Source organism: Mustela lutreola, chromosome 11, assembly GCF_030435805.1.
Source record: "Mustela lutreola isolate mMusLut2 chromosome 11, mMusLut2.pri, whole genome shotgun sequence".
NCBI lineage: Eukaryota > Metazoa > Chordata > Mammalia > Carnivora > Mustelidae > Mustela > Mustela lutreola.
This window is the reverse complement of record NC_081300.1, coordinates 92,018,204-92,036,883: the sequence shown is the minus strand read 5'-3', so window position 1 is coordinate 92,036,883 and position 18,680 is coordinate 92,018,204.

Genomic DNA, 18,680 nt, shown 5'->3' with positions numbered 1-18,680 from the left:
TACATCACGCAGGTCTCTGCTCAAATGTCACCTCCTCAGAGGGACTTTTTCTCATCAATCTGAGGGACACCCCAACCCCAGCTACTCCCTAGCACAGCACCCTTTAAATTTCCTTTGTAGCTCTCTGGGCTCTCTGCGAGGCACCCACTTATATGCTCTGTGACCTCGGGCAAGTTCCTTAACCTCTCTGTGCCCAGTGTTTCTCATCTGTAAAATGGAGCTCATAGTACCCACCTCATAAAGTTGTAGTGGTGATTAAATGAGATATTTTTAAAGTGCTTGGAACATGTCCCAGCACAGAGTAAGCAGTCTGGAAGTATTAGCAGTGATAGTGATCACTATGATTGTGGTGATTACCATCGTCATGTGTCATCACTGATTTTCTTTTCACCATCCCCCCATAACTTGAATGTCACCTTCATCAGGGTAGGTGCCTTGTCTGTCTTGCATTCTAATGCTTGAAATGCTTGACACAGTGCTTGGCACATAGTAGGTGCTCAAGAAATGTTTTGTTGAGGAATGGATGAATGAAAGGAAGCAAGTCAGAGGCTTAATGAAAGCAGGCAATGAGAATTAAAAAAAGATGGAGCCGGGCACATGCCTGGGGTTGGGCATGGTGAAGGCATACAGTGGGAACAATTCTCGGCACCTGCAGCCCTGGGCTGGGCCCTTCTTTTAGGTGAGGGGGCTGGAGGAGGAGGAACCCCAGGAACATGGGTGGGTCTGATATAGATTTAGTAGGAGTTCCGGTGGAACTGTGGAATTCTCTTCTGTTCAAGAGGTGTTTCATGTCTTGGGCACAGGAAGCCCCATGGTCCCTGAAAAGCCAAATTGTGGGCTCCTGAAAGCCCCTCTCCTGGTTGGGACTCCATTGGTAACCCCCTGACTGTGACTGATACCCCAGGGTGCAGCAAAAACATGTGGCCTGAGGAGGAGGGGTCTCTGGGCAGCCCTGTGTCATGGGAGGCAAAGGCAATGATGCCTCTGCTCAAACTGACAGGAGCCACACTAACACCCAACAAGACATGACCAATTTAAAGATCGGTACTATTTACTGAGCACTTACTCTGTGCCTGGCCCTGTTCTCAGTGCTTCAAAATATGAGCTCAGTTATTTCTCACAAAAGCTTTCAAGATGTGTTTGAGAATAGAAATGTGGCCATGTTAAAGTTCTTGAATTTGATCATTATATGGTGACTAGGTTGTGGTCCTTGCTCTTGGAAACTCTATGCTGAAGTACTAAGGGGTGAAATGGCAGGTGGTTCAGCAAAGAAAAGAAAGGTAGGTGATGGATGGATAGATGGATGGATGGGTGGATGGATGGGTGGATGGATGGGGGATGGGTGGGTGGGTGGATGGATGGGGGATGAATGGATGGATGGATAGATGGATGGATGGGGGATGGATGGATGGATGGATGGATGGATGGGTGGATGGGTGGATGGATGGATGGATGGGTGGATGGATGGATGGGTGGATGGATGGGTGGATGGATGGATAGATGGATGGGTGGATGGATGGGTGGATGGATGGATGGATGGGTGGATGGATGGGGGATGGATGGGGGATGGATGGATGGATGGGTGGATGGATGGATGGGTGGATGGGTGGATGGATGGGTGGATGGATGGATACAGAGAAAGCAAATATGTTCAAATACTAACATTCAGAGAAAATAAAGAATATATAAGTGTCCACGTAACTTTTCAACAGATTTGAAACTTATAAAAAAATAACCTCCCCCAAATTAGGGTGGTATCATATTTTCCCCATTGTACAGGTGGGGAAACTGAGGCATAGAGAAGCTAGAACTCATAGTACCCAGTCTAGAAATATTAGCTGTTTGATGTTTTATATGATGACCTGGAGGATCAGAGACATCATGTAACCTGTTCATCATCACACAGCATGAAAATAAAGTTTAGCTTTGAAGGACGCCGTCTGTCTCACTGTCTGATGCCATGCAGACCTTGGGCTGGTTTGGATGGGGCAGGAGGGAGGATGGAGAGAGTGGCCTCTCCCTGGTGGGTCTTCAGGTTAGGCACTAGTGTCCTCCCAGATCCAGGGTGAGTCTTTGTGGAGCCTCCTCTGCCCCCTCCCTCCCTGCTTCCGCAGGAACCTCCCTGGAGCCCCCTTTAGTCTCTCCTTCCCCCATTCTCTTTGCACCAGCATCTCGGTCCCAGGGGCCTGGCAGGCTGGGGATATTTGCCAGCAAATACGAGATGTGTGTTAAACACTCCGCTGGCAGCTTCTCCCCACCCGGCAATGTTTGCTCAGCAAACACCACTAATTCCCCCATTTCTCTGCCTGGGCTGGGGCCCCCAGGGGGAAGTTTGTTCTTCACCAGCCCCACTGACAGTTCTGTATCCTCCCGGCCCCCAAGGAGGCCCTTCTCCCAGCACCGAGCAAGTCCCAGGAAGATCTGTGAGAAGATCTCTGGTTTGCAGGGGTGTGTGTGCCTCTGGCAACATTTGCAACCAGAAGCCCTCTAGCTCCGGGATCCGGGGTGCGGGGCATCTGGTGAGTTCTCTTCTCTTTGGATCTCTGTTCCATCCACCCTCCAAGATCCAGGAAGGCAGCTTGTTCCGCCTGTCATTCATTCACTCACTCATTCATTCATTCAGGCATTGTTTGAGTACCCACAGTGTGCCAGACAGGCCTGGGTGCTGGGAACACAGCCGTACCTATGGATTCCTGCCTCCTCAGAGCCGCTCTCATAAAGCAGTTAGCAAATAAATCAACCAGAAGAAAATAAAACAGGGTTTTATCAGGGGGTACGGCTTCAAGAGAGGCCATCTGAGCTCGGGCTTGAGGAAGGTGGAGGGACACAAGTCAGTATGCCTGGTTTTACCCCCTGCCGCCGGCCTGGTGTGGCTCAGCACAGTACGGATGCAGATCGGTCTTTAAGATGTTACTGTGTCTGCCATAGATTTTTAAAAGTGGAAATAAGATTCCTATAATCTGAAACTCACCATTTTAACCATTCTAAATGTACAATTCAGTTGATTTGGGGCCACTCAAAGTACAGTGCAACCATCACCACTAATTGCAGAACATTTTCTTCGCCCCCCAAAGAAACCCCATACCCACTAAGCAGTCACCACCCCCACCCCCCCAGCCCCCCAGCAGCTAGGAATTTGCTTTCTGTCTCTGTGGACTTGCCTGTTCTAGAAACGCACGAATCCAACATGTGGTCCTTCTGGGTCTGGCTTCTCTCACTTACCAAAATGTTTTCTAGGTTCTTCCATGCAGCCGCATGGGTCGACACCGTGTTCCTTCTTCTGGCCAAGTCATTGACCATGGGAGGGATACACCACATTCCGGTTACCCAGCGTCTGTTGATGGACACGTGGATCATCACGGATTTTGGTATTAATTTTGATTCTTCAAACTTTTATTTATCTTGGGGCCCTGAGGCTTTTGGCAGCTGCCCCCTAAGTTTGCACCTGAGGTACCCGCCCTGGTCTCAGATCTGTGCATGGGGGGAGGGTTTTAGAGAGAAGGCAGAGGGTGTGAGTGCCCTGAGTTGGGAATGAGCTGACAGTGGGACATGGGTGTAGGGCGTGGGGGAAAGCTCTGGATAGAGGGGTCAGTAAGGCTGGAGAAACTGAGGCAGGAATATGTTGGATGCATTTGGGGGCCTGTAGGGAGCTCAGATCACCTGGAGGGCAGGGAGCTAGCAGGGGTGGAGGGACTGATGGGGGAGGTGGCTGGGGGCCAGGGGCAGGAGTGTAGGTTTTATTCTGAGGGAATAAATTCTTTATAATTTAATAATAATCTAATAAATTCTTGAGGGAAGCCATTGGTTGGTTTCGAGCTAGCAAATTTGCACAGTCTGGTTTCAGTTTTAAAAAGCTGCTGTGTGGGGCACCTGGGTGGCTTAGTAGGTTAAAGCCTCTGCCATAGGCTCAGGTCATGATCTCAGGGTCCTGGGATTGAGCCCTGAATCGGGCTCTCTGCTCAGTGGGGAGCCTAATTCCTCCTCTCTCTCCACCTGGCTCTCTGCCTACTTGTGATCTCTCTCCCTCTGTCTAATAAATAAGTAAAATCTTTAGAAAAAAGCTGCTGTGTGTTGGGGTTGGAAGCAAAGCAGGAAGCAGGGGGTTCTGGGGGAGGGCTGTCTCTGGTGTCCAGGGGAGACACAGGGAGGCATGAACCACAGTGGTGGCAGCGACGGACATGGAGAGAATTGTCCTTGGAAGTTCTCCTACTGTAGAGAGAGATGACCTGTTCACGTATTCATTTGGCAAAGAATTATTGAGTGCCGACTGTATGCCAGGCAGTCAGTGCTTGATGCCGGGACAGTGGGCACCGAAGCCAGACAAGGTCCAGACCTTCATGGAGCTCAGAAACCTGCAATGAGAAATTACAGACGTGACCAGATGTGAAGGAAAAGATGCACGTGTTCTGACGGCAGCTGACTCGTGTCTGTTTCCAGAAACGAAATCTGGCGGTCAGAGGAAGGCCTGCTTCGTAAGCGGGAGACGGGCCAAAGCCAAGGCTCTCTGGGGATGCCCTCAACAGAGAAGTCGTCTCACCGCCCTGCAAGGTGGCAGGACGCTTGGAGCCTCCCACATGACTGCTTTGAAGGGAAACACCCCCTTTGGGGGCGGTTGAGTTCTCGGTTGTGTTAAAAAAGAACCAGGACTCCAAGCCAGCGGCCTTTAGAGGGAATCATGAGGCCGGCAGAGAAGGTCCATTAGCTCTCACCACCCTCTGTCCCCGGCTCCCAGGCGGTGGCCGTCTCCCCCGTGACTGATGACGAGTCATGGCAGGGGGCTGATTTGGAAGAAGCGAGGCCAGAAGACCCCTCAGCTCTCACACTGGAGACACCCCATTAATCTTTAACAAACATGAAGTTCCATGAGCCGGGCCCTCAGCTAATGAGGCCTGGTTTCCCAGGACTCCCCCGGGGGAAAAGAGGAATTAACCATCAGAGGTCCCGTGAGCAGGGGGCTGATTCCCTCAAGGAAGGAGGGGCACAGGCTCCCAGCCTCACTGTCCGGCAGTGGGGGGCCCTGAATGTTCCCCCTCACACTTAGGCCATAAATACCATTATTCCCTTAGTATATCTTTTTAGACACAGTCACTTTTTTTTTTTAAAAGATTTCATTTATTTATTTGACAGACAGAGATCACAAGTAGGCAGAAAGGCAGACAGAAAGAGAGAGGGGGGAAGCAGGCTCACCGCTGAGCAGGGAGCCCGATGCGGGGCTCGATCCCAGGACCCTGGGATCACGACCTGAGCCGAAGGCAGAGGCTTTAACCCACTGAGCCACCCAGGTGCCCCTAGAAATAGTCACTTTTGAAAACAGCTTTATCAAGGTATAATTGACAAGCAATTACATATATTTAAAACGCACAGCCTAGTCACTTTTGATACACCACACACCTGTAAAGCCATGGCTACAATCACGGTAACAAACATACCTATCACCTGCCAAGGTTCCCTCCTTGTGGTTCTTCCCCCTTGTCTCTCTCTACCCTCCCATCCCCAGGCGGGCACCCACAGACCGGCTTGCTCTCACTCCAGATGAGTCCACACTTCCTGAAATTGATGGGCGTGAATGGAATCATCCGGTCGCTACTCTGTTTTGGTCTGTCTTTTTGCCCTTGGCCTAATGCTTGGCAGGTTCATCAATGTAGTTGTATCGATAGTTCGTTCCACTTTATTTGTTTTTTTTTTTTTTTTAAAGGATTTACTTATTTATTCTTAGAGAGAGAGAGAGAGCACATGCAGGGGGAGGGGGCAGAGGGAGAGGGAGAGAGAGAATCCTCAAGCAGATCCCCCACAGCACAGAGTCCAACGTGGGGCTGGATCCCATGACCCTGAGATCATGACCTGAGCCAGAATCAAGAGCCAGGCGCCTAACCGACTGAGCCCCCCAGGCGCCCCTGTTCCTCTTTATTGAGGACTGCTATTCCGTTGTACGGATAGACCACAGTTTGTTTATTGCTTCCTCTGCTGATGAACATGCGTCAGTCATTCTCTCTGTTTTGTTTTCAGAACATAAACTTGAAGTTTTAGAAGAGTTTTAGATTTACAGGAAAAGGGGCCAAGACAGTACAGAGGATTCCCAAAGATGCCTCACTGTTTCTTCTCCTTGTATTTACATCATACATTAGTGTGATACACTTGTCACAATTAATGAACCAAGATCGATCCATTATTACTAAATGAAGTCTACCCTCTCTTTAGATTTCCTGAGATCACTGCACGGATCACTCTTGCCTCCTCCTCCTGCTTCTCTGAGACCTCCCGCTCCCACAGTGAGAACGCTGGCCCCCCACCCTCTGCCATTCGTTGGCTTCATTGTTAAACCCCCGGGGGCACGGGCACTGGGCTCAGAATTGCCAGCCCATCCCCCCCATGGGAACGACTCGAACAGCCAGACACCGTGCCTACGTCCCGTCCTGGCTGCCCTCAGCCTTACCGACGCTATTCATTTCCAAAATTCCAAAGTTATCTGACCCCACCCGCAAACTCCCACGGTTGAGGTCGTTCCATACATTCCCGTACATTCCATCCATAATTGTTCCATACATGTATAACCCAGGCTATTTCGTCATATTCTGCATCTATCTTAGGGCCCCCAATCTCCTAAATGAGTTGTTTTTTTTTTTTTTTTTTTTTTTTTTTTTTTTTTTTTTTTTTAAACAGAGAGAGAGAGAGAGGGAGAGAGCAGAGGGAGCAGCAGGCAGAGGCAGAGGGAGAACCAGGCTCCCTCCTGAGCAAGGAGCCTGATGTAGGACTTGATCCCAGGACCCCAGGATCATGATCTGAGCTGAAGGCAGATGCTTAACCCACTGAACCTCCCAGGCACCCCTTAAATGAATTTTTTACACATTGTATACCTTAAGGTTCATTCTGCATGTGGTGTAAAGTTCTAAAGGTTTGGGCGAATGCACAATGCCATGTATGCACCATTATAGCTTCAAGCACAATAGTTTCATTGCCCTAAAAAGTTTCCTGTGTTACACGCCCCACCTCAGCCCGGGAGCCCCTGGCTGTCTCTCTGGTTTTGCCTTTTCCAGAGTCTCATATAAATGGAATCCTATAGCCTCTAGTAGCCTTCTCAGACTGGCTTCTCTCTCACTCAGGAATACACGTTTAAGGTTTCTTCGTGTCTTTCTGTGGATTGATAGATCACTTCTGTTTGTCGCTGAGTACCGTTCCACTGCATAGATGTGCTGCTGTCTGTCTAGTCCCCTACTGAAGGACGTCTTGGTGGTTTCCGAGTTTTAGCAATGATGAATAAAGCTGCCGTATTCACGCGCAAGTGTTGTGCAGGCGTAAGACCACGTTTGGCTTTGTAGGAGCCACTACACCGACCGTCCCATTTTGCATCCCCGCCGGTGACGGATAACAATCTCTGCGGCTCTCTTTCCTCTCCGGCAATTGGCCTCATCAGCGTTCTGGATTTTAGCCATTCTAATAGGTGCGTCGTAGTATCTTGTCCGAATTTGCATTTCCCTGATGACATGGGATGGGGCGCATCTTTTCATGTGCTTATTTGCCATCTGTGTATCTGCTTTTGTGAGTGTCTCTGTTAAGGTCTTTGGCCCATTTTTTAAAAATTTGGTTGCCTGTTTTCTTATTGTTGAGTCTTGAGCTCTCTGTATATTTTGGACAACAGTCCTTTACTGGATGTGTCTTTCGCAAGCATTTTCTCGCAGTCTGGGGTTGGTCTCTGCATTCTCTTGATACACTGTATTTCCCCCCATACCTCCTTTGAAAGATTCCATTAAAATAAAAAAAATTTCACTTTCTCACATCTATTGAACACCCAATCTGTGCCAGGCCCCACTGCTACAATGCAGGGGGTTGGGGATTCCCGTTGTGGTTACTGGAGAAGTGACTGATGCCTTGGGTAGAAAGCAACCTAGGATGAGTGCTACCTTCCTTGTGAATCTAACAACTTGGGCTCTAAAAGCCCATCATTCTGAGATTTAAGAATTCAAGAATTCTCACATGTAATACATTTCCTTCTGAAAGTCCATTTTGTATTCTAAAATTCCATGTTTCTCTGATCTAACACAATTCTAAGACTTCCAAAACATAAGGCATCATGAAGCTAGTATTTTTTTTTAAAGATTTTTTATTTATTAATTTGACAGAGAGAAATCACAAGTAGATGGCGAGGCAGGCAGAGAGAGAGAGAGAGATAGGGAAGCAGGCTCCCTGCTGAGCAGAGAGCCTGATGCGGGACTCGATCCCAGGACCCTGAGATCATGACCTGAGCCAAAGGCAGCGGCTTAACCCACTGAGCCACCCAGGCGCCCTGAAGCTAGTATTTTTAAAGTTAATTAGCTTGATGTTCTAAAAGTCTGTGGTTCTAGGATTTTACTCATTACATTTTCTAGAACTTCATGGTCCTGAACCTTTTTTTTTTCAAGATTTTATTTATTTACCTGACAGAGATCACAAGTAGGCAGAGAGGCAAGAGGGGGGTGGGGGGGAACAGGCTCCCCGCTGAGCAGAGAGCCCAATATGGGGCTCAATCCCAGGATGCTGGGACCATGACCTGAGCCAAAGGCAGAGGCTTTAACCCAATGAGCCACCCAGACGCCCCACGGTCCTGGGATTTTTATAAATGGAGGGCCATAAGACTTTAGCCCGCTCAATTTTCAAAGATTTCTCTAATTCTAAAATTCTACCGTTCTAAGCTTCTATAAAGCTAGAATCTTAGATTCTCTTGTTCTAACATGACAAAATTCTATCATTCTAAGGTGCTATTGTTGATTCTCCTAAAATTCTAAAATAACACGGTTCTAGGGTTCTCTTGAGCGAATATGCTAAGATTCTCTCCCTCTGAGATTCTATGACTTGAGCTCAGGTCTTTCTGCAGAAGCTGCAGCTGGAAAGACATCTCTGAAAACAAATAACCACCTTCCCAGCACTTTGGCTCCCAGTGCAGCCAGCTCCATCCCAGAGCCTCCTGGGGCCGACCAGTCCCGTGCTGCATTCAGGCCAGGCTCTGGCAGCCAACCCTGAAATAGAATTTGAAGGTCACCGGCTCTAGATGGCCAGCTTCCCCACCATCCTCATGCCAGGACATCAGTAGCTCCTCCTAGGCACAGAGGCCTGGCACTGCTGGACCCATGAACCCCCTCGGGCATGGAGGCAGTGACTAATTAAGCACAGTGGCAAACATCTGGTAGATGACAGGTCCTTGGGAGACTAGGAGACGGGACCCATGAGCTGGGCTGAAGGTTGCTGAGCAGACAGGCTCCTGGCCTGGATAATGGAGAGCTGGTTCTTCCCTGCCTTTTCCACCTTTCCTATTTTGAAATTTTGCCCAGAGCCGGTTCTTGTTAAAGGCCAATTTTCTTCCCGATCTACTTACAATTTATGGTCCTTCCAGATGGCTATCTTTGCAAGGGAATAGAAAGGAGAGAACAAAAACGGCTGATCATCTTGGAGCAAGGAGAGAAGGCAAAGCTACCCACCCCCACCAATCCGTCCAGTTTCTTCTCGCATCCCTTACAGCTCCGGGGAACCGTATTAGGCAGAGGGTTTTCAGTTGCAGTACAGTCTGCCAATTAGGATTGCGTTTGGCTGCACAGAACAGAAGTGCAAGTACTGAGGCTTAAGCAAGCAAGGGGTTTATTTTTCACAGGGGACAAGGAATCCAGTGAAATGCTTGGCATCTGCCATCCAGACAGGAAAAGGGTGAGAGGGAAAAGATATTTCTCTCTTGACATCCCTCAAGCACTGTCAATCATCTTGTTGCCTAAAAGTGGGTCACTGGGCCACTTAAAGCTGCAAAAACTCTAGATAAGTATTTCAGTTAGTTCTACGACAGCCTCAAAAAAAAAAAAAAAGTCAGGATTCTATTGATAAGGAAGACAGGAAAAATGGATACCCATAGGGGACCAGCAGCATCTGCCATGCCAACTGAAACTTAGGTAACTAAGAAATAAATGAAGAAATAAAAATAAATCCAGGTATAGCAGGCTTCAGGCATAGCTGGATCAAGGGGCTCAAAGAAGGTTGTCAGATATTGTGGTTACTCTGTGTGGCTCCACTCCCCATGGCAAAATGGCTTCCAGCAACTGAGAACTGCCATTTTTATCAAGTTAGCAATCCTAGGAAAGGTGACAGGTATTTCCGGATGATTCTAACAGCGAGAGGGTGGTGTAGCTATCTCTGGCTACTCCAATATGGCTGATGCCGGGGCTTCTGGTGGAAAATACACTCTCATTACCAGGTTGGGGCAGTGCCCCTGCCCTGGAGCTGTAGGGTGGGGTCAGTCCCAGTGAAACCACAGGAATGGAGGCTGTGGGTGGGGCAGAGGGGTGATGGCAGGCACAAGTGGAGAGGGCTGCTGGTAAAGCCACCTACTTACACTCTAGGATGGGCATGTGCTTTCTCTATTATTTTCATCCAGTGTCAACAGAAGACCAGGTGGTTATTGAATCTTGAGTCACAAGTCACAAGATTGGGGTTTTAATCATTCATCTGATTTTTTTTTTTTTTTTAACTATTCCTGTGTGATTTAAATCATATTAGGGGCACCTGAGTGTCTCAGTCCATTGAGAGCCTGACCCTTGATTCTCAGCTCAGGTCATGATCTCAGAGTCGAGTGAGTACCACATGGGGCTCTGCACTGGGTGTGGGGCCTGCTTAAGATTCTCTCTCTCCCTCTGCCCCTCGGCCACAACCCCACCCCCCATTGCTCGCGTATGTACACACACTCTCTCTCAAAAAATTAAATAAATAAATAAAGCTAATCACGTTGCTTTTTTAAAGGCCTCGGTCTCCCTTCTGGGAAAGGGACAGACCTCAAAAAATCCCATAATCTGGGGCGCCTGGGTGGCTCAGTGGGTTAAAGCCTCTGTCTTCCGCCCAGGTCATGATTCCAGGGTTCTGGGATGGAGCCCCACATCGGGCTCTCTGCTCAGCAGGAGACTGCTTCCCACTCTCTCTCTGCCTACTTGTGATCTCTGTCTGTCAAATAAATAAGATCTTAAGAAAGAAAGAAAGAAAGAAAGAAAATCTCACAATCTTCAAGAGTGTGGGTGCTGAGCTCAGATGTCACCTTGGGCAGGTCACTTGCCCATTTAGAACCTCGGTTTCTCAAGTCTCTATAATCCCACGATTATATAATCCCATAGAGCAAATGTGAAGGGGGGATGAATGAGATCACGCATGTAAAGCGTGTCACTGGGTGCCTGGCCCATAGTTAGCCTTTGACACGTGGTGGCAATGGTCATCATTCTCCTTATTAATATTATTACCTGCCTTGGGACCCTGCCCCAGGAAGAGTCCTGCAGAGCCACAAAGCATCATAATGATTAAAAGCAAACCCCCAATGTTAAAACTCAGTTTCCCCTCCCTACCCTTCCTGCTGACCCCAATAACCAACTCCCTTCCTGGATTCTGCGGTGACTTAAGAGAAGGGTCCCTCCCTTACGAGGATCTTGGGGGACAGCACGCTGACCCCTTCTTTAAATTCATCTCCCTCAGTGTTGCAGGGCCATCCCCGTTGGAAAAAAAATGACTCTCACAAAAGATCCCTCAACAGCAATTATCTAAATGGGAGGCTGGGAGGGGGAGAACCATTTAGAATCCACTTCATTGCGGGATTAGCTAATTAATTAACGGTTTCACTGACAACTCGTCGGAGACGTGTGTGTTAAACAGGAACGCAGTGGGGCATGATTGATAGACTCTAACACCCCCATCTCCGGCCTCTCCAGCCAAGTTCCCTCCCTCCCTGCCACCCCACGGCCCCCACCGTTCTGCTTGCCCCCAGAGCAGGAAAACCTGGGGGGACCCTCTCTGGCGCTCCCTCTGGAGTTTGGGGTTGGGCTGCTGGCCGAGAGGGGCCACGGAGAGATGACAGAAGGGCAGCCGGGGAGGTGGTGGGCTGGGGCGACAGGGAGACAATGAAGAGATAACAAGGCAGCTGAGGCTCCAGGGGTGGCTGCGTCTGCCCCTTGCCCCCAGCCCAGAGCCACTCCATCTGTGCCCGTCCCGGCACGCGGGGCCCTGTAGGCACCTGCTGGGAAGACTGCTCCTGGTCTCCAGACAGTCCAGAGCTTTTCAGAGCCCACCCACCGTATGCGTGGAGAAGAGGGAGCCCAGAGACTTGGCTTTGACTCTCTCTGGCGAAGGGGGTTTTCAGAGGACTTAAGGTCAGTGAGGGACAAAAGGCAGTGTGCCAAAGATGGGGAGAAGGGAGAAGAAGCCGGAAGCAAGGAGGGGGGACGACACCTGGAGGGACATTATGGACCATTTTCTCCACACGCAGCCCCCAGGGCACCTGCATCAGACTCACATGCGATGCTACATTTAAACGCAAAGACTTGACACACACAGAGCCCTACCTCAAACCTCAGTGTGGGGTCTGGGTGTACACACTTTTCACTCCCTAATTCTGAATACCACAGAATCTTGAGCCTGACTTACAAATCCATGAAAGGAGAACCACAAGTTCAGTCGCCACTGTGAGCATGGGCAAAGCCAAGGCTCGGATTCCCACTTGGGATTCCTTTTTTGGCTACCATGTACATTCTAAAGCAGGCAGAGGAGAATGTGGCGGCCCCCTGAAGAGGTAAGGCAAAAGTTCTGCATGCGGACAGAAGGACCTTTTTCTAGAAAGAGGGTCTGGGGAGCATCCATAGAATCTTAAAGTGGTTCGTGACCCCCAGAAGAGGTTAAGAGTTTCTAGATTAGCTTCTCTGAACCTCTATTTCCTTATCCATGAATCCAGAAGAATCACCTCAGTCTTCACACCATGAGCAAGTGTGAGCAAAACACCAGCAGAGGGATAAACGTTCTTCAGGGCAAGGCTTGAGACCCTCCTCTGCCAAAGGGTTCCTTCCATCTGCCCTCCACCTATCCCCCTCACCAACACCCCCACACTCAATCAGGGACCCCGCTTCTTAGTCCAGAGTCTCGTTCTGGAGAGCGAGGAGGAGGGAAGCCTCAGCTGAGTCATGTCAGGGAGGCTCTTTCTCTAAGGGGGTGGAAATCACCCTGCTAGGGACGTGGAGCATGGAAAAAGAGGAAAGGGGCTCATGGCCTGTTGGAACCCAGGATAGAAGCTTCTGGAAGAGGAGGCAGGGACCTCATGGTACACTGTGTGGTAGAGACCATTGTCCCCATTTCATAGATGAGCAAACAGGCATTAGGACAATGCCAGCAAATAAGGAAGCTCAGTAAACGTTTTCTGTATGTTTATAAATATGCATCTGTATAGGATCTCTGTAGTGTGTTTGTAAAATACCATAAACTACTTATCGTGAAATTAGAATTGCCGCCGGCACATAGCGAGGACTCAGGAAACGTTAGCAGCATTGGTCCCGGCTTTGCATACAGAGAGCGGAGTCACTAGGGCCGGACACATGTCACCTTGGGTAGTGTTCACCGGGCTCTGGTAAGAAAAAGTGAGGGAGGTAGGATAATGCGTAGGAGAGGAAATGGAGGCACAGAGAGGGTGGGTGACTCCCCCAGGGTGACACAGCTGATTCTGGCGGAGCTGGACTTTTTGCCCTGGGTGGAGGCGGGGGTGGTGGGTCAGAGCCCATCTCCCCGGGTCGCAAGGGACTGGGACCCGTGTTCACCCGCTGGCTGCTAAGCACCCCCGCGGGTTCGAGCCTGCCCTCCCACCTCGCGGGCGCCCCCTTCAGGACTCCTGGAGCGGGTCGGGTGGTCAGAGCCGCCCTCGCAGTCTGCGGGCGGGGAGGCGGGCTCAGAGAGGGACCCGGGCGCGCCCCGGGTGGCACCGCGCGTCCGGACCGGGGGCGCGCCGTGACCTCCCCGCCCGCGGCCCCAGGCAGCTCTGAGTTCAAGGATGCGGAGAGGGCGACAGGGGGTTAAACCGGAGCGGCCCGCATCTGGGGCGCGGGGACCAGATTTCCCGTTCACACAGCGCACAATGGCCGCGCTCAAAGGCGCGCCGCGGGCATTGTTCGGCCCGGCGCCCGCGCGTCCCACCTCCGCGCGCGAATTAACCCCGTCACCCCGCCATTGTCGCCGCGCACTTCGGGGCGGCCACAAAGGCGCCAGAAAACCCTGCCGTGTTGTGGGGGGAGGCGATGGGGATGGGAAGAAGGGAGGGGGCGGGGGCGCAGGCGGGATGGGGACCTGGATGTGGAGTAGGGGCGCAGGCTGGATGAGAGGCTCTGAGCGGTGAGAGGAGCACCGGCAGGAAGGAAGGGGAGTGGGAAGGAAGGAAGAGGGCAGAGGCTTACAGGGGTCCTGGGAGCAGGGGAGCTGGCTGGCTGAATGGGACGGAGTTCCTGGTTTCCTACCCACCCCTCCCGTACGGGTCTCCGATGAGCCTTCTTTCTGCTCTGTCTCCCTCTCTTAGCCTCTTTTCTGCTCTGTCTCTTTCTCTGTGATTGTCCTGTCTCTTGTCTCCCTCTTTCTGTCTCTGTGTCTCTGTGTCTCTGTTATCCCTCTTTCTCTCTGCTTCTCTGATTATTCGACTCTGTCTCTTTCTCTATCTCTGTGTCTATCTCTCTCTTTCTCACCAATTCGATCTCTGCCTCTCTGATTATCTGTCTCTGTCTCCCTCTGTCTCGTTGTCAGCTTATCTCCCTGTCTCTTTCTCTCTGTTTCTCATACTCTGTCTTCCTCTGTCTCTCTTTGCCTCTTTAATTCTGTCTGTGTATGTGTGCGTGTGACCGTCTGTCCGGCTTTCTCCAGGGCAAAGAACAATACCCTTCGTGGGGCTCACAGCCTCTGCACCTGTGCTGTCCCACCTCCTCCCACAAACCATTCTGCTGACACTTTGAGAAAGAATGCCATGGGCGGGATATTTGTGGAGCCCACTGTATAGATGGGGAAACTGAGGCTTATGGGGAGGTGGAATACAGTGATTAGAGGCTCTGCCCTGCCCTATTCCTGGAGTTAATATTCATAAAAATAACTCGGCTGTCCAAGTGTGACCTCTAGCATCCTGGGGGCATCCTTGGCACTGGCTAGGCCACTGCCCTGGGTCTCCAGGACAGGCAGGGCCCCCAGCAAGCCCCGCCTCTATTCTTGGGGTCAGTTCTTCAGGGACCCCAGCTCCCATCGTAACTGACTGGCCCTGCCCTCCTGCTGTGATGCACCCCCCCCACACTGCACTGGGGGTGGGGGTGGGACAGGGCTGAGGCGGGCGCTGGCCAGGAGAGAGCTGCCCAGCTTCTTTCCCCCAGAGAGAGGCAGCCCCCAGCCAGGCCTGCTGCGGGTTAGATAAGGAGCCAAAGCCACACAGCTAAGCTCATCCTCTTTTTTGTAATCTCCTCCGCCACCGTCCCTCCCCAGCACCGACTCCCCCACTTTTTTTTTTTTTTTTTTATATCATCTTTATGGCTTTGGAATTATCTGGGCTGACACTGCATTCATTTAGCCAAGGGCAGGTGGGGTCGCAGGAGACAACTTACTCCTATGTGTATATATTCTCGGTGGCCTCCCACCCCCACTCCCTGGCGGGGGTCTCGGGGGAGCCTCGGGAAGAGAAAAAAGGAAGCCAGATACGGGAGGGGTTGGGGATACAAGTGACAACCAGTCCAGGGCAGACAAGAGGGCCAGAAACTCCACAGTGGCAGAAGCCAGTTGTCCAGCAGCCACGGCTGATCGGCTCCCCTTCTCCCTGCCCTTGGATCAGGAAAATCATCTAAGGTCTACGGAGGCATCAAATGGCCAAAGAAGTGACTCCTGTCTCTAAATATTCCTTTTTTCTTTTCTTTCAAAATAGACCTTGAATGTCAGAACGTGGGTTTAAGTGCCCCCTAGTTTGAGTCCTGGCTTCCGTGGGCTGTGTGACACTAGGTAAGTGACTTCGCCTCTCTGAGCCTCAGTTTCCCCAGCTGTAAAATGGGACAAAGCCCATTACCTTCTGTATTATGAGGATTAAATAAAAAATAATGGAAGTGCTTAGCACCTTGCTCTGCACGAGGTAGGAGGTGGACTCCTTGCTGTCCTTAAAAATAAAGAGTTGTTGCTCGTATAATTTACCTTGTGCTTCCCGTGCACGGGTGGGACCCAGAGATAGCTCACACAGCCTCTGACCCCAAAGGTGCTCACTGACATGAAACATGGGTCCTCATCAACAACCCCAGGTTAGGTTTTTAAAATAGTGTTTTATTTCTAGAGGGGGATACAGATGTGCTCACTGGGCTTCAAAGTGATACGGAACTTATGGAGCAGATAAATTAGAGGCGATTTTTCTCATTGTGAAAGGATATGCTAGAAGCATAGAAGCTAGAAGCGCTCTTTAAGTGGGGAGTCCTGGAACCCTGAAAGCGGAAACCCTTTTTGGCCGGAGCTCTCTGCCCACAAGCTCTCTCTGTGGTTGCACCATGACAGAGAGCCTGGCCTGAGCACCTCCCTGGTGACTGGCTGGGCGGCCTGGGGCAGGAGGCTTCCTCTCTGCCATGGACGCTAGCCCCTGTAGGACAGGACTGGGTCACATCCTTCAGCGCCCCACGTCCACCTGAGGTGAGGACTTCTGCATGGTTGCCCCAGGTCCTTATCTGGTCCTTTGCGGCTCTGTATGATCTGGCCCAGCTCATCTCATCCCCTCCCACTCCCTGCCTTGTTCACTCAGCTCCATCCACTCCAGCTTGCTTCTACCCACAGGGCCTTTGCACTTGCTGGTCCTGACCAGCATGCGTGACCCCAGGCCACTATGGATCTTTCTGGTCCCCATCTCAGGACCACCAATCTACTAGCCCTCGAATACTCACTGTATCCTCTTTGTCTTATCTTTATTATCTTACATCTACTCCACACGACCTGATACGAATTCACATCTCTGCTTGTTTAGTGTGTCCGTTCCACCACATTGTCAGCCAAGAACAGGACTGGGTCTGTCTTGTTCAGCTGGCATCTCCGCACCCCATCCCAGGCCTGGTGCGTGGTAGGGGCTCAGTAAATATGCATGTTTACTCACTGGACCTAATGTCGTGACACACTCATTCTGTGTGACTTTGAGTTTATTCACAGGTGACTGGGGGTTTCCTAACTTTTGAAAAATAAAATGTGAATCCAGACATGTAATAGTCTCATTGAGCACCTGCTGGCCAGCTGTGTGCCATCTTGGACAAAGCCTCCCAAGCAGCCCTGGGGTGACAGCCCACACTGCCACAGCTCCAGGAAACATTCACGGAGGTCCTGTTGCTGGAGAACTTGGTCACAAGTTCTCGTTTCCCTTCGCAGGATCTGAGCCTACCCACCACGAGAGCCACTCTGGAAAATAGACTCCAGCAACTGGTCTGAACAATTTCCATAAGCCATCGTGGCCACCAAGTTCCATGAGTGATTTGGGTTGGCCACGCAAGTGGAGGTGCAGAATGAAATCAGACTCTCAGGGGGGCTCCTGGGCAGTGCTGCAGGGCTCTGGAGGAGGTGGAGGAGATTCTGATGGGAAAAATCTGGAAAGATGAGGCTAGGATGAGATGGGGAAGTGGGAGGCAGAGATCGGGTGTGTCGGTGCCTTGTTTGGGGGAGGTTAGACTAGGTCTTTCTTGATTTCTTTCTTCCTTTCTGCTTCCTCTTGTTTTGAATTGATTCTGAGACTCTCAGATGTTCACCTAATCACCTTGAAATGATTATATTGAAGTAGGTGCCAGACAGATCAATATTTATTGAGGACCTACTATGCCCAGACTCACACAGAATATCCTACCTACTTTTGTCCAATGAAGTAGTTTTCCCAACAGCCAATGCCAGCGAAATCATGGTATCTTTTTTTTTAAAAAAAATATTTATTTATTTGACAAAGAGAGGAAGATCACAAGTAGGCAGAGAAGCAGGCAAAGAGAGAGGGGGAAACAGGCTCCCCGCTGAACAGAGAGCCCGTTGCAGGTTTCGATCTCAGGACCCTGAGATCATGACCTGAGCCGAAGGCAGAGGCTTTAACCCACGGAGCCACCCAGGTGCCCCTAAATCATGGTATCTTCATTTCAAGGACTAGGAGACAAAGGCTCAGAGAGGTTGATTGAATTTTCTAAGGACACACAGCTAGGGGAAATTGAAACTGGGATTTGAACCCACCCGTCTGATTTCAGAGCCAGTGCTTGCGCTTGTCTTTATATCAAGGTGTGAACTAAGCTCAGAGATAGAAATAATGGAGCTGTTGGGAGGAGGGACGGAGGAAGACCCTGGGCGGTGTGCTGACCCACATGATTTAGGAACAGAAGGTATGTTGAGGAGGCATGATCGGGGAGGGGCTGGGCCCCTGAGAAGACATCCTGCATCCATGTGCGGTACCGTCAGTCCTCTCTGCCCCAGCCCGGAGACTCCGGTGGGGGAGGAGGGGAGGGGAACTAAGCATCATGTAATTGCCCGGGCTCTTCTGTGAAATTTGTTTCGGGACACATTAGTTCCAGTGAATTTAGCTGAACAGCGGGGAGCCCTGAGAAATGATTTGCAATTAGCCGCAGCCCCATGGCCCCCCGTCGGGATGCCAGGCTTGGGCACCAAGTGCGGAATGGCCAGGGGGCGGGGCCGCCGCCCAGTGCCCGTGGAAATGCTTGCAGGGGTGACTGAATTTGAGCATCTGGGACCCGACCTGTCTCTGAGCCTGGTGGGGCACGACTGGGGCTGAGGCAGGGGCCAGGACATAGCCAGGCCAGAGAGGCATCAGGGATGATCTGATCCCTACCTTCTCCCTGGCAGAGGGGCTGCTGCACGGTCCCCGTCCCCGCTCTCCGACCATCACACGCCCTGTCTCCGGGAGG